Source organism: Solanum pennellii, chromosome 9 (genome assembly GCF_001406875.1).
Source record: "Solanum pennellii chromosome 9, SPENNV200".
NCBI lineage: Eukaryota > Viridiplantae > Streptophyta > Magnoliopsida > Solanales > Solanaceae > Solanum > Solanum pennellii.
Window position 1 is genome coordinate 78,457,612 of NC_028645.1, and position 13,282 is coordinate 78,470,893.

At 25.3% G+C, this 13,282-nt stretch overlaps 3 pseudogenes; 1 reads left to right on the forward strand and 2 right to left on the reverse strand.

The window, feature by feature from the left end:
* Nucleotides 1-3,838: 3,838 nt before the first annotated feature.
* LOC107029548 lies at nucleotides 3,839-5,573 on the reverse strand (annotated as a pseudogene).
* Nucleotides 5,574-6,024: 451 nt separating this feature from the next.
* On the forward strand, nucleotides 6,025-8,400 carry LOC107030437 (annotated as a pseudogene).
* A 570-nt stretch (nucleotides 8,401-8,970) lies between these two features.
* On the reverse strand, nucleotides 8,971-12,057 carry LOC107030879 (annotated as a pseudogene).
* Nucleotides 12,058-13,282: the final 1,225 nt, after the last annotated feature.

The window sequence follows — 13,282 nt, forward strand, 5'->3', positions numbered from 1 at the left end:
TATATTTTCATGCTCATAGACTATAAATATTCCATCATTCCTTTAATATTCTCGCAAATAATTATGTAACATTGCACAAGTCAAGATACTTTCACTTGTGTGTCAATATAATAATGGTTCATTCCTTGTTTCAGTATTATGAATCTATTTTTTCAAGCTCCAAAAGTCTTTAGGGTTATTTTAACAACATATAAACATGTGCATCAATTTTGTATTTAAAAAATCTCAGATGATGATATGGAATTTTCATACCATGATTTTTGGAGAATACCAAATTTCATCTCATAACATGAAATTAACGTGAAATCGCATGTCCAAACGCTGATTCCATCTCACGATTCCATATCGTGATATGATATGACCAAACGCCTACTAAGTCAAGATTTTTTTTTATACAAATATAATTTCTTTGCTATTGATTATTGATTAATCCAATAAGAATGAATTATCCAATAAAAAATTGAAGACTCTTATCAAGATTTGAACTAATAATCCATTAGCAACAAATTAATAACTTTATTTAGGTAATCAACTTTGCGTCAATTATAAATAATCCTAAAATAAATATATTTTAAACTCACTCACAAAAAGTAAATCACGTTAAAATACAATAGTTCGCAACAAATGGAAGAACACCAAGTAAACCCCTACTAATAGAAAATGGACAAAAATATCGAAAAATTGAAGTGATTTTATTTTTCTCGTTTGTTGTTCATTTTTTTCTTCAAAAGTTTGGAATCGTCAATATTACTATTACTATTTCTTTACTTATCTACTACTATTATATAAATTTGAATAAGTATATAGCTAGGCGTCAACATGTCTGCTTCAATTGTCTGCTTCTATTATAATTACTATTTGACTTATTGGCCAAAGTTAGATATTCCATGTTCAAATGTCCCAGTTTCAAACTTGGCCAACATTTTTTTAATCTCATTTTTAATGCCTTTACTTTAGTAGTTTTTATAAAATAATTTATTTCATTAATTAAATACTAATAATTTATGTTACTATTTAGTTATATTTTAGTTATTTCAATTCGTTCCTTTTAGACTCAAATTATAGGAATTTTGTCTAATATTATACAATAATATAATTTTTTTTATCATATTAACATGCAAAAAACTATAATTTATAGTTCTTTTTGTATAATTTTTGAGTATCTAATTTTTTGGTTTAAAATGTACAATTAATTTAATTTAATTTAACTTATAAAATTAATTAAACTGACTTTTTTAAAAAGCGCAACATGACAATTAAAAATGGACAAAAGAAGTAGTAAATAGTACAATTATTTGGGGGCCACTTCAATTAGTACTTCCGATCGTAAATTTTTTTAAATTACATTCTTATGCATATCAATCTTTATTTGTTAATAAAAATTTAGTTAATTCTCAAAATTCTATTGTGCCTCATAAGATGGGATTTGAAATATATTATTTGAAGATGACCTTAAAATTACTAAGAATCACAGTAATTATCAACATGAAATATTTAAAAGGCTTTAAAAAATTATTTGACTCTCGAACACAGAAAGTAACATATGTTATTAAAAAAGTATTATAAATTACAAAATTTAATACTTTAGAATATCTCAAGACAACAAACAAAAGGCTAATTTTTGCACTGCTTCTGTCACAGAAATTAGAGTTGGGATGATTTTAAAATATTTAATTTTAATTCTATATTATAAATGATCGAAAAATTAAAACGATATAATTTTAAAAAATACGCCCTCCGTTTAAAAAAGATTGGCCTTTGACTTGAAAAGGAGTTTAAGAAAATAAAGAAGACTTTTAATCTTGTGGTTCTAATTTAAAGTTATGTCAAATGTACCAAAACACCCTTTAATCTTGTGATCTTAAACATGTCACGTGAAAAATTAAAATTAAAATATTACCAAAAAATAAAATGAATCATTCTTTTTAAGACAGACTAAAAAGAAATAGGATCATTCTTTTGAACGGAGGGAGTAGCTCTAATATTACTTCTATTCTATTTATTTTTATCTAAATTTAGAAAGTTTATTTACTATTTGAAATTGGAATTACAAAAATAAATGACAAAGCGCGTCTGTATTTTGTTTTTTACTTTGCCTCAGCCGAAAAATTCTTTGATTTTCCATGCATGTGGGCCATTATTCTCCGTATTCCAAGTCTCTTAATAAATATGGAGCCCACCTCACAATCACTTTCATTCCATTCTCTTTAATTACTCAATTTATAATATTGTATTTTATTAAAAAATTATTTAAATTTATTTATCTTACTTCCTTTTAATTTATAGTATACTTAAAAATTACATTTAAGATATTATAAATTATGATATAGTAAAATTTTTATAAATTAATATAAGCAGGATTGTGAAATTTTATTATTTTATAACAATATTATTTAATTGGTAAATTAATATTTATGAATTTAAAGAACAATTTGAAATTTGATGAAAATTAATTTTGATTATATCAATCATTGTATCTTACTAATTTATGTATCATATTTATTGATTTAATATATATAAAAAAGTATTCATAAAATACATTAAAATCATTGTATCTTACTGATTTCAACCTTGTGATGTTGTGAAATAAGAGTTTTTAAGATGTACTATCAAACAAATTTTATCGTGGGATATTAAAAGGTTATGAAGTGACACAAATTGTTGCAGCAACGATCAATATTTAGTATGCTATGAATTTTGCAATTTTTATTTGGACATCAAATGTTCAACGAGAGACAATAGCAAATACTTTTTTTTGACACAGTAAAATTCGTTCATGGATGCAAATCTTAGATAATTTGAATGAACCTACGTGTGAAAACGTCATTTAAGGTCATGATTAATGATCTCGATTACCTCAATAAAATGGACGTGCAATAACATGTTTGATTATTCGGGTGAAAGTGATACATGTTTAGAGGTTCAGAAATTATAAGAAATTGTGAATACCATCGGAAAAGCAATGTTGAAGATGATATTGTACCATTGGAACCAATTGTGCGTTAGGCAACAGTTATTGCATCTAAAACTCTTTACAAATTTATTGTGCAGTTTAAAAAGACAATATTAGAGCTTTTGAATGCAATAAAAAAAATAGATAGATTTGTACTTTTAAAAAATTATTAATTTATCATATTAATGAAACCATATATTTATATGGACGTCTTCAGAAAATATATTATCTATTATCTTATCGAGATTCATAATTTTTTTCATTGGCCCAAGTCAAAATCGGAGAAAATAATTATTTAAATATTTATTTATACGGACATTACTTTAAAAATTACGTAACATACACTATAAATTACAATAATTAAAGGCTTAAAGTATTTTTACTATTTGATAAGAGGCAATAAACATACTATTCTTAAACACACGTCATATGTTTGAAATTTTATAAATCATAATAGTTAACAACTTAAAATAATCTATCATGTATTAAAATTAAAATGACGCTAAAATTACAATAAAATGACGCCAGAAGTACTGTAAAAATAATTATTAACAACTTAAATTTTTTTTAATAAAATAAAAAAATTTAAGTCAATTTTTTAAAAGTCAATCGATAACACATGAATTTAAATAAGTAAAAGCTATATATTATTGATAAAAAAAATACTTAAAAGAACATTTAGGACTCTCCTAATTAGACATGTCACATATGTCACAGAAATTGAAATAAAAAAAATATATATATTATTTAAGATTAATATAAACTTTTAATAAATTCTAACAAATCAGCAAGTTAAAATATTTTAGAAAAAATATAGATTTTTCAAGTTTATTTATATAACATAAATTAACATTAAAAATCAATATGTAGTGAATAAAAGAAAATTTTATTTATTTTAATTCCATAAGAGTCTACGGAGATATATGAAAAAATACATATTCATTCTAAAGGAGCATCAAAAGCATATGCTTCCAGTCCCGTGGGATTCTAAAATACAAACTTGCCCTAATTCCAAATTCCATCCCAAATCAACTGAATTTACAGCCAATCTCTGAAAATTTCAGTTAACAATTCAAGTGGAAGAGATAAGCTGCTTCAAATTGAACTCACCAGTACCGTTTTCTCCAGAATTGACACAATCAAATCAACATCCACACTCTGGCGGTTCATAGAAGTACTCAATTGCAAAATCAACAGAAGAAACACCGACGGAGAAACCGAGCCGTCACGAGTAACTCCCACAATATTGACCCAAAAAAAAAGCAGTTTCACCTGTACGCCTTTCAAGTTCGCAAGCCGATACTTAGATATTTACCAGTAACCTTACTCATATACTTGAGATTATAGCCGCATATGGTGAAAACTGCACGGTTTGTTAAAGTAAACGGCGAAATCGCCCGTCGAGTTCGTACCTTGTTACGCCCTTCGGAAGTATCCCTGCCGGAATATCGTATTCCTGTAGAATCTCGTACGCCGTTGGAGACTGAGAATCCTCATCGCCGATGACCGGAGTAGCTGCAAAGAGTAGAAGGAGGAAGATGCATAAGGGAAGAGCTACAGAAGACATATCTGGTTAGTAGTTAAATTAAATTAACTTGAAATTGAGATATTACTCTTATTTATTTTAATTTGAAATTGAGATATTAATCTTAAATATTGAAGAGCTTGAATTTGAAACTTGAACTATTGAGTAGCTATGGTGTAGCCCTGTGAAAACGTTGGGTAAATGGGGAAGACAGCGGAAATAAGTTATTTTAGAATTAATTAATTATTTTCTAATCAAGATAAAAATAATATTCCTATATCAAAATAAGTAATTGCCGATGAATTATTTCATCATCTTATTGCAATGTATCTCGAGCATCAAATTAGCTTATCACGTATAAAAGCTATATCATATTAGTGTATTATGTGTAAAATATAATGTTTCTTACTTAACGATTAATGTATTCGTGCATCAGATTAATGTACAACACTTATATTATTGTATCAGTTTCAGACATTTCTGTAAGGGCAACTTTCACATATAACAAACATAAAATTTATATTTGTATGATATAACAAAGTTTGCATAATTGCGCTTTATAGTAAACATATATATGTATAATTTGCTATACATAATTTAAGTGACTTGTATAAAAGAAAGTGTATAAAGAGAGAAAGAGAAAGAGACTTGGCTAGAGAATTCCATAGAACGAAGTGTATAATTATAAGTGTATAGGACGATTATATGATTTGAATTTGTATAAAATGAGAAAGAGAAAAAGACAAGTAGACTTTGGTAGGGAATATACAACTGAATCGAATTGTATAAAACGAGAAATAGATAAATTATATACAATTTAAATTTGTATAATACGAGAAAGAGAGAGACAAAAGAGATTTGGACAGGGGAGTACTTTTATTGTAATAATTATAAGCGTATATGATAAAAATACGTGTATTTGCATGTGTATATACAATTTTCTCTCGCTTTATACAATTAGAAACACAATATATATAATTTTATATAAAAATAACACTCCACACACATTTAACATGATAAATATTAAGTTATAAGTGTAAATTAGGTATATAGCATTTTATGTAGTCATATTCTCAAGTTATGGCATAAGAGTTTGATTTGCATTGTATAACATTTAATATATCAAGTTATAACATTTTTCAAAAAGAAAATAATGTTAATTTTAAATTATTAAAAATAGATAATAAAATGAAAAAAAATGGATAAATTAATATTAGATAGTGTGACGCGTGAAATTAGTTATTATTAATTAATGATAATTAATTTGCACATTTTAAGGGATTTGAAATTTTTTTAAGATTAGATAGATACCATAAATGTTTTTAATTAGTTTTAATGATAATAAGTTATGATTTAATTCCTTAAAATACTCTAATGTGTTATTTTCTTTCCTTAAACGTGCATTGCTTATTTTTTTTCTTCAGAAATTGAGGATTATTTTGATATTTGAATATTGTAATTATATTTTTTGAAAATTCTTAAAATTTGACGTTGAAAACGATTAGATTTGATTTGATGGAAAACATTGTGTCAATATTAATTAAACATGGTGGCAAGTGGAATTCATCAGGTTAGTTTTTAATTATGATTTGTTATGTTTTAAGTATAAATTATTGGTTGTAATTATATTTGTTTTTTTATTTGACATGTATGGAATGTTTCGTTTTTTTTATTTCCGTTATATCTTAGATGCTGATATCATGTATTTTTTGTGATACAATTACGATGTGTATATGATACTATGAAAATTATTAAGTAATAGTAATTTTCTTTTGATTTGTAATTAAAATGAAGATTGGTGTGATAATTGATTTATAAAGAAAATACAAAAATTTACAGATTGTTAATCGATTGCAAAAAATAATAATTGGATAGAATTCATTGTGCAGTTTTAGTATGAAAAAAATGTGAACAAAGTCTGACAATTTGTATGAATATTGTTCGAGATATATGAAATGTGTATTTATGGTAAAAGGCACTCCATATTATATTTAAATTGGCAGGTGATAAAATTTTGTATATTGATTATGTATGTAATGTATGAATATATTGTAGGAAATATGCATGAAAGTCTATTTTTTTGATTGTATATATCAGTGATTGATATGTTATATATATATATATATATATATGAATTTTGTATAAAGTTTTGTTTAATTGTGTATTAAATTTTTAATAAATTGTATCAATTGTGTATGAAAGTGCATTTTTGATTGTATGTATCAGTGAATTATATAGTATTTGTGTATGAATTGTGTTTTTTAATTATATGTTACATATATATGAATTTTGTATAAACATTGAATTAATTGTGTATGAAATTGCATTTTTTTTTGTATTTATCAGTGAATTATATAGTAAGTGTGTATGAATTGTGTATGAATTTTGTATGAGTAATTTCATAATTTTATAATGTGGTGCACTAAATGTAATTTTAATGTTGTGAAACGGAAAAATACGTCGACTTTGAGATGGAGGGCATCCTATATGATACTTCTACTCTTTATATTGGTTTAGTTAATGCTATAATAACTCAACTTAATATAGAAGAAAATATAAATTCTGTTGAGATAAAATATATTGTTAGGGAAATGTGTCACACCTATTAAAATTCATAATGATGTTGGGGTAAAGATTTTTCTAGATTAAATGAGGGTGAATTTGGATTTCTTTACAAAATATCCATTATGCATCACTTTGAAAGATCGTGAGCAATATAACGAAGGTCATGGAGTTATAATTACTGATAGAATAAATTCTGATGTTACATTATCACAGACTAGCATTGATTTGTACTCCAACAATTCTATCCGTTTGATCGGAATGAATTTAGACGGAGTTGTCAATGATAATGGTGAAATAGATAATGATATAATATGTGACCATTTCAACCTATTTGTAGCTGATAATCAGATTTATAATAATAAAGAAACACTTAAGTAGGTTATGAGGCATGTTGGACTTGTTGAAAAATTCAGTTTTCGTGTTGCGCATTGTAATGCATCTAAGTAAGTGCACAAAAAAATTTTAAGTTATTTTTTTTATTTTATTTGTTGCACTGTATATAATTGTAATGTATATTTTCTTAATTTTGAAACAGTTATCACCTGAATTGTATTTCTAAAACTTGTTTTTGGATGATGAGAGCATCTAGTTTGAATAAATCAAATTTATTCAAAGTTAGGAAGTATATTGCTCAGCACACTTGTTCTGTTAGAGAAAGAGTTTATGTCAGACGTCAATGGATAACTGACGTTGTAGCTGTCTTGATAATGGAGAAGTATATTGATCCATCTACGGTATATACTCCAAAAGATATAGCTGATGATATGTTGAAATTGCATGGCATTTCGTTGACGTACATACAGGCATGGAGAGCTAAAGAAAAAGCAGTAAAATTGGTGCGCGGAGATCCAGCAGAGTCCTATGCAAAATTACCTGGTAATTTCGAAATAAGAATGAATTTAAAGATTACCCATTGAATTTCGAACTTAAAACATTGTTTCATACACAATTCATTTATCACTAAATGCACAAATCAAACCATATTGATACATTATTCATACATTGATAATGTAATAAAAACAAATATAGCATTTCATACACTTAACATACAAACTTAATACATTAAATCATACACAATTCATACATTATTCATACATTGATAATGTAATAGAAACAAATATAGAATTTCATATTCATAGCATACAAACTTAATACATTAATTCATACACAATTCATACATTGATAATGTAATAAAACAAATATAGCATTTCATACAAATTTAATACATTATTTCATACACAATTTATTCAACACTAAATACACAAAATCAAACCATAAACTATTTAGTTTTATTATGAATAGTAATAGTCAAAAATATCATACAAACTTAATACAATAATTCATATACTTCTATAATAAAAAAATATATTAATTATTTCATACACAAATAACACAACATAAATCATGTACTATACTATTCACAATTAAAATCGAAATTAAAACAAAATCAAACAGATAATTTTAATTTTAATTTCAAAAAAAATCTTTTACTAACCTTTAAAAAAAAATTTGGTTTATTTGTTTTTTCTAACTGTGAACTATCGATTTCAGTGCCTCTTGATTTTTTTGATTTAGACTTTATCAACTCATCTACAAAATCAGAGTCAAAATCTGATGAGTGTTGAATTTGTTTTCCTTTCCTCTTCTTTCATCTTTCCTTTGCCTCTTTCTCAGATTCACCTACGATTTGCTTTTCTTTTCCTTTTCTCTTCTTCTCAATCTCCTTTGCCTCTTTGTTTTTTTTTTCCATTCTTGATTTTTCTGTTCTAGATTTCTTTTTTGCAGTTGAAGATTGAGTTTGTGTTTGTGACAAAATGTTGAAAGATGGAGCATGAAATTCCTCAGATCTTACTTCATCGTTCAACCTTCTACTATTACGCGGGGAATTTCATGCTCCATCTTTCAACATTTTGTCACAAACACAAACTCAATCTTCAACTGCAAAAAAGAAATCTAGAACAGAAAAATCAAGAATGGAAAAAAAAAACAAAGGGGTAAAGGAAATCGAGAAGAAGAGAAAAGGAAAAGAAAAGCAAACTGTAGGTGAATTTGAGAAAGAGGAAAGAAGAGGAAAGGAAAACAAATTCAATACTCATCAGATTCTGACTCTGATTTTGTAGATGAGTTGATAAAGTCTAAATCAAAAAATCAAGAGCACTGAAATCGATAGTTCACAGTTAGAAGAAACAAATAAACCAAAAATTTTTTAAAGGTTAGTAAAATTTTTTTTTTGAAATTTAAATCAAAATTATCTGTTTAATTTTGTTTTAATTTTGATTTTAATTGTGAATAGTATAGTACATGATTTATGTTGTGTTATTTGTATATGAAATAATTAATATATTTTTTTATTATAGAAGTATATGAAATATTGTATTAAGTTTGTATAATATTTTTGACTATTACTATTCATAATAAAACTAAATAGTTTATGGTTTGATTTTGTGTATTTAGTGTTGAATAAATTGTGTATGAAATAATGTATTAAATTTGTATGAAATGCTATATTTGTTTTATTACATTATCAATGTATGAATTGTGTATGAATTAATTTATTAAGTTTGTATGCTATGAGTATGAAATTCTATATTTGTTTATATTACATTATCAATGTATGAATTGTGTATGATTTAACGTATTAAGTTTGTATGTTAAGTGTATGAAATGCTATATTTGTTTTTATTACATTATCAATGTATGAATAATGTATTAATATAGTTTGATTTTGTGCATTTAGTGATAAATGAATTGTGTATGAAATAACGTATTAAGTTCGAAATTCAATGGGTAATCTTTAAATTCATTCTTATTTCGAAATTACCAGGTAATTTTGCATAGGACTCTACTGGGTCTCCGCGCATCAATTTTACTGCTTTTTCTTTAGCTCTCCATACCTGTATGTACGTCAACGAAACGCCATGCAATTTCAACATATCATCAGCTATATCTTTTGGAGTATATACCGTAGATGGATCAATATACTTCTCCATTATCAAGACAGCTACAACTTCAGTTATCCCCTGACGTCTGACATAAACTCTTTCTCCAACAGAACAAGTGTGCTGAGCAATATACTTCCTAACTTTGAATAAATTTGATTTATTCAAACTAGATGCCCTCATCATCCAAAAACAAGTTTTAGAAATACAATTCAGGTGATAACTGTTTCAAAATTAAGAAAATATACATTACAATTATATACAGTGCAACAAATAAAATAAAATAAAAATAACTTAAAATTTTTTTGTGCACTTACTTAGATGCATTACATAAAATGCGCAACACGAAAACTGAATTTTTCAACAAGTCCAACATGCCTCATAACCTACTTAAGTGTTTCTTTATTATTATAAATCTGATTATCAGCTACAAATAGGTTGAAATGGTCACATATTATATCATTATCTATTTCACCATTATCATTGACAACTCCGTCTAAATTCATTCCGATCAAACGGATAGAATTGTTGGAGTACAAATCATTGCTAGTCTGTGATAATCTAACATCAGAATTTATTCAATCAGTAATTATAACTCCGTGACCTTCGTTATACTGCTCATGATCTTTCAAAGTGACGCATAATGGATATTTTGTAAAGAAATCCAAATTCACCCTCATTTGATCTAGAAAAACCTTTACCCCAACATCATTATGAATTTTAATAGGTGGACACATTTTCCTAACAATATATTTTATCTCAACAGAATTTATATTTTCTTCTATATTAAGTTGAGTTACTATAGCATTAACTAAACCAATATAAAGAGTAGAAGTATCATATAGGATGCCCTCCATCTCAAAGTCGACGTATTTTTCCGTTTCACAACATTAAAATTACATTTAGTGCACCACATTATAAAATTATGTAATTACTCATACAAAATTCATACACACTTACTATATAATTCACTGATAAATACAAAAAAAAAAATGCAATTTCATACACAATTAATTCAATGTTTATACAAAATTCATATATATGTAACATATAATTAAAAAACACAATTCATACACAAATACTATATAATTCACTGATACATACAATCAAAATGCACTTTCATACACAATTGATACAATTTATTAAAAATTTAATACACAATTAAACAAAACTTTATACAAAATTCATATATATATATTTAACATATCAATCACTGATATATACAATCAAAAAAATGGACTTTCATACATATTTCCTACAATATATTCATACATTACATACATAATCAATATACAAAATTTTATCACCTGACAATTTAAATATTATATGGAGTGGCTTTTACCATAAATACACATTTCATATATCTCAAACAATATTCATACAAATTGTCAGACTTTGTTCACATTTTTTTCATACTAAAACTGCACAATGAATTCTATCCAATTATTATTTTTTGCAATCAATTAACAATCTGTAAATTTCTGTATTTTCTTTATAAATCAATTATCACACCAATCTTCATTTTGATTACAAATCAAAATAAAATTACTATTACTTAATATTTTTCATAGTATCATATACACATCGTAATTGTATCACAAAAAATACATGATATCAGCATCTAAGATATAACAGAAATAAAAAAAAACGAAACATTCCATACATGTCAAAAAAAACAAATATAATTACAACCAATAATTTATACTTAAAACATAACAAATCATAATTAAAAACTAACCTGATGAATTCCACTTGCCACCATGTTTAATTAATATTGACACAATGTTCTCCATCAAATCAAATCTAATCGTTTTCAACGTCAAATTTTAAGAATTTTCAAAAAATATAATTACAATATTCAAATATCAAAATAATCCTCAATTTCTGAAGAAAAAAAACAAGCAATGCACGTTTAAGGAAAGAAAATAACACATTAGAGTATTTTAAGGAATTAAATCATAACTTATTATCATTAAAACTAATTAGAGACATTTATGGTATCTATCTAATCTTAAAAAAATTTCAAATCCCTTAAAATGTGCAAATTAGTTATCATTAATTAATAATAACTAATTTCACGCATCACACTATCTAATATTAATTTATTCGTTTTTTTTTTCATTTTATTATCTATTTTTAATAATTTAAAATTAACATGATTTTCTTTTTAAAAAATGTTATAACTTGATATACTAAATGTTATACAATGCAAATCAAACTCTTATGCCATAACTTGAGAATATGACTACATAAAATGCTATATACCTAATTTACACTAATTTTATTGTATAAAGCGAGAAAGTCAAGAGATAGGAAGCGAGCGAGAGAGAGAGTGGCGAGCGAGAATATGAGAGAGAGAGGGACTGATAAAAAGTTCGCTATAGAACACAAATAAATCAAACTTTAGCTACTAAATTTATTTATATTATTAGTTTGTCATTCTATATAATTATCCCTTTCTGTAATTATAAACTTATAAGGAACAAATAGTATATTTGTCTTAACAGTATGTGATTTCTGACATTTTCTCTTTATTTTTCTTTTTAGTCGATCTAAAAAAGATTGACACATTTTTATATTAAGTACTCCCTCCGTCCACTATTGATTGTAGGATAAAATCGTGTCCTTGAAAAAAAATTTAATAAAAAGTTCAATTTTATTAATATAACCTTACTATTAATCATCATTAAAATAGTTTAAACAACTTTTTTCACATTAAAGTAGTCGTTTAACATTAAAATGATTACTTTTTGAAATTAGTATTATAAATCACTAACGGTTTATTGATTGTTTAAAATCAACAATTCGTTTGGACAACTACTAGTAGATATGTAATTATTAAGGACATAATTGAAAAAATATGACTAATTGTTTGTTAATTATTTAAATTGACAATTAGTTAGGACAATTATTTTAATATACTTATCAAACAATAATTGACGAACTGAGTAACAATTTAAAAATAAAATAGCTATTTTATTCTTAATGAAATTTATAATTACATAAATTTTTATTTTTTTAAATCATAAATTTTAAAATCTCTTTCTTAAATTTCACGCAAAATCAAATTACCTCAGAACCCAACACAACACTCAAATGCTGCACGTGAGAACTCTACGGGTCAGCACGTGTCCTCTTCTTTGACATATTGTTTGGTGAAAAGATCAACTTTAGCTATTTTACAACAATTATCTACTCCCATAATTTAATTATAAGATTCTTATAGAAACTAATAAATATTAAAATATGATAATATTTTTAATTTCATAGAAAATTCTTTAAAAATAAAATAAAATGTTT